Source organism: Sprattus sprattus, assembly GCF_963457725.1.
Source record: "Sprattus sprattus genome assembly, chromosome: 9".
Classification (NCBI taxonomy): Eukaryota; Metazoa; Chordata; class Actinopteri; order Clupeiformes; family Clupeidae; genus Sprattus; species Sprattus sprattus.
The window spans coordinates 8074950-8079151 of NC_137928.1; the positions used below are offsets into that span (position 1 = coordinate 8074950).

Below are 4202 nucleotides of genomic sequence, written 5' to 3' on the forward strand. Positions count from 1 at the left end.
CATGCGCCACCTACTGAATTGAGTCCAGAAATCACAGCTGGCAAAGGCTATTTACTGACACGATACCACGTTGTAGACGTAATATCTAAATTTCCTCTGAGGTCCATATATAAGGCATATTAGACAACTCACATAGAAATACGTGCCACATCAAATAGATAGTTTGGCTTACCGCAACTAGAGAAACGCAACTTATTAAATAATTAAAAACGTATGTGTATCTTATAAAACTGAGTAGGCCAGTGCACACTGGACTAGCCTATGTCATACATTTACTCTAACCTTAGCCTAAAATCTGCAGTGTTAAATAAAGTCGGCCTAACCAACACTCTTTCAGTCAAGAACATGACATTATGTTTTTTGAGAATGAGACAGCATTGTATGGGGTGCCGTTTGTAAAATGTTGCACGTTCTACAAACCTGCTCAGTTTGTAGTATTATCAAGTGAAAAAAAGAGCAATTCATATGTCACTTTTTCAAGCATTTAGAGACAAATTCATGTTAATTCATGCAATATCTTTCCCAAGAATAACGTTTGGCAGTGACACAACACTGTAAAATAATATAAGTGTTACATCTAAATGTAAATGTTTAATATACAAATGAAATGCTATATATCAATGATAAATGTAAATGTTAAATGTTAAATGTAAATGTCAAATGTTCAGTCTACATGTCTGATTGTACTGCTTTAGTTTTTAACTGTGATGAATCTGATTTACTCAAAAAGTTTGACTTGTTTTAAAGAAATAACTTTCAATGTGTCTTCAGTAGCGCCTATATGTATTTCCCTGTAGACTGAATTTCGGTTCCTTGTTTTGTATTTAGTCAGGATGTGACATCTTCCTGAGATGGAAAATGAATGTGTGTATGTGTGCATGTGTGTGTGTTCGAAAAAGAGAGAGAGAGTGCATGTGTGTACCAGAGTGAGAGCCTCCTTCCCTCCACATATTTATGAAAAGCACTTCACTAGAGCTTTAAGAGAAAGTGAAACTACTGATATGATCTCACGTGCTACCTAATTAGTGCATTCAGCTCAATGTTCAGTATCATTTTACTATGCAAGTCACGGAGACTCGAGAGCACAGAAGACATTTGGAATATCCTTTAACAGAGGAGAAATATACACCTGTGTCGGGTAACATCATTCTTTTTTTCTGACACATCATGGGGCCAGTCATTGGCTGCTACGTAATTATAACGCTGCTGTACCATAATTTGGGTAAGTTAATCATTACTTTGTATTTTTGTAAAGCAATGCTGCAATTAAAAAAGAGGAACTTTTCCATATTGGCTCATTTTAAAGCATCAACAAATCCATGTAATGTTGAATAGAGTATGACTGATTATATTTATGGATTTTAATGCATTTTCTCTACAAAACAAAATTGTTGAAACATGTGTTGTCTTCTTTGAAGGCTGTAGTGCAGAGGAATGCTTCAATGCCGTGAAGGCACGTCGAGATCGTAAAGAAGTGTTTGAGGGAAGAAGTCTCTCGCTGTCATGTGAGATTGAGCACTGTGGCATGAGTGGCTGGACTGGAGGATGGGGAGTCGTCAAAGAAGATACCTTCAGCCTCTTACAGAACTCACACAGGCTTCACATTTACAAAGAAGACCTGACAAACAATAGTACTCGCCTTATTATTAACTTCATCAGTACAAACATTTCAGACACTGGAACATATCAGTGTCGCATCAACTGGGGGCAAGACTCCAACAGCAATGGACATGTAACGTTTGTGAATATCACTGATGGTAGGTTTCTACTGTATGTGTGATACTATAGAACTATTAAATGACAGGCTAATGACTGTTTATCATAGTGAAGAGTTTTTATCCTATCACCCATTTCCTTTGCATAATAACAAGTAACCCTGTCGTTTGTGAATGTCACTGATGGTAGGTTTCTACTGTATGTGTGATACTATAGAACTATATCTTCGCTCACTCAAAACATTCATAGAAAGAAATGAACCCACTTCATTCCTTTGCATAATAACAAGTAACCCTGTCATCATCCACAGCACCTCCTAAACTATCTGAGAGGACTGTCCTCCTGAGGGTGTTTGTGTGTGTCTGTGCCTGTCTCTCTTTTCCTCTTGCCCTGGTACTGGCTCGGCGTCTGTCCCACCCAGCCGCTCCACCGGTCCCCACTCGCCCACACTGTGCCGGTAAGAACAGCCTGCGGGCTTACCCAGCTCTGCACAAACACGTTGCTCCCCAAACTGCAAAACAGCCTGCATTCCATTTGTTATAATCAGGTTGAAAGCCATGAAGGCACAGGTTACATTTGAGGTGTAAAATAAAACACCGCTCTAGCCCAGCTTTTTGAACGACGATACACAATATCTGTGACATTTTTAGGTGTCTGGAGTATTTTGTAAACCCGTGTTGTTTTGAATCCCTCTTTTAGCCACCAGGAGAAGACCAGGAGGCGAGGTGAGTCTCACCTCTGAAATAAAACAGTGGTGTCGGAGATGCATGCAGTCTGTTTGTTATCTGATCTCACAGGCTCTTTATGTCACCGCCGTCTGTCCATCTTCTTTCATAGCTGCTGTACGCGGATCTGACACTGGAGAATGCAGGAGCCTCAACCCAAAACCCTCCGCATACAAAAGAACAGCCTGTAATCTACTCTTTGATAAGCCTCTAGCAGCCTGACAAGTGCAGGTAACTAAGGATCAGTATCCAAAGTGACTTACAAGTGTGGTATAACAATCGAGTCTACAATGAGTAAGGAGGTCAGGACTAGGCACCACAAATGATTTGTAGTCAACCTTGCTGTGCTGTGGGTCAAGTGAAGAGGCAAGTGAAGAAAGTGAAGTTCACTATAAGTGCGAAAGATAATGGAGTCTCAGTCGGTGGGAAGTCACCAGGCAGGAAAGCATTAGTGACTTCAATTTCACGTGAAAAGCCATGGGGAACCACAGGAGGTTAATGGACAATGGCAGGACGTCACTTTTGGATGATCGGAAACCAGACGTGCCGCCTTATAAGAACAAAATGTATCCTAATTTGTATTCTCTTCTTCACCAGAGACTGTGGCAAACTGGTCAATATAATTTCACTTTCAGGACATGTGTACAATAACTAAAAGAACACAAAAACACAAACCTGACACAAAATACAACATTTTTATTTTCATAATAAATTCTTAATGGCACATTACATAACCAAATATACATACACGTGTGTATTCCTTTTAAATAATTTTTTCCCTTAATTCACTCTTAAAATGTACTTCTCAATTATATTTTACATGACAACACAAAAGTGAAAATCAATAAATTATATCTCCATGAACAAACTGATTGTAGAGGTGTTGTATGACACCCTTTACATAAAAAAAAACAAATGGACATAATTCTCTGTGAGAAGCTGAAATATTCAGAAAACACGCTTTTGCTCAGTCCTACCATAGAAATCGTGTGCAGCAGTGGACACAGTTCCACCCATAAACTCTGGGTACACAGGAAATGGACACCCCTCCCATCCCCCAAAACTCTGTGTGTAGCACAGTGTGCTCTCCATGGCGGTCACTTTTCAGTCTCTACGAGGGGTGCATTCATCACAACAACATTTCTAGCTGCACAGTATACAACAAAACAAAAAAATTGTGAGGCCATATCTACAATGCAGATTGTGGGCTCTCCTTTTTTAAAAGGTCAACCATATTTACGCGAAGGCTTTTCAGTCTAAGACATTTGGATACATCTGCTCACATGTATAGGTTTATCAGGTCCCCTTAACATAATGCTAGACCAGATCATTACTTTGCATAGCATTCTTCTGATTTGCTCGATGAAAAATGTTGTTAAATGACATCAAACCCTAACGAGTTTCCACTGAAAATTCCACTAAATCTTGGGACGCACATTCACACCATGGCATTAACACAATGAGCTCTGTGTTTTGAGATGGAAATTAATAACATCCTTTTTTTTCTTAAAAATGAGGCTGCTGGGTTGATGATAATGCAATAAGGGCTTTTGTCATCTATTCAGGCTATTTTCGTTTTTCATCCTGATTCTCCCACATGAAGTATGCACATGTGAAATATTTTAACCACACTGCTGTGACGTACACAGACTTTTAAATCCCTGTTCAAAAACAAGAGTTCCTGTTTACTCACAATGTCACAAAGGATTAAAAATCCACGTTACACGCAAGTATCCATGTAGAACTCCCCAGGTCAACTTC

The 4202-nt window shown here is 39.3% G+C and overlaps 1 protein-coding gene across 5 annotated transcripts in view; it reads right to left on the minus strand.

Moving 5' to 3' along the window:
• Positions 1-3117: 3117 nt before the first annotated feature.
• The window catches only part of rap1gap2a (RAP1 GTPase activating protein 2a), a 38835-nt gene continuing 37750 nt past the window's right edge, over positions 3118-4202 (minus strand). For all 5 annotated transcript variants that reach the window (XR_013968783.1, XM_080845252.1, XM_080845256.1 and 2 more), the window contains one exon: positions 3118-4202. This exon is cut by the window's right edge and continues 1195 nt beyond it. The gene's annotated coding sequence lies outside the window, so the exon portion shown is untranslated.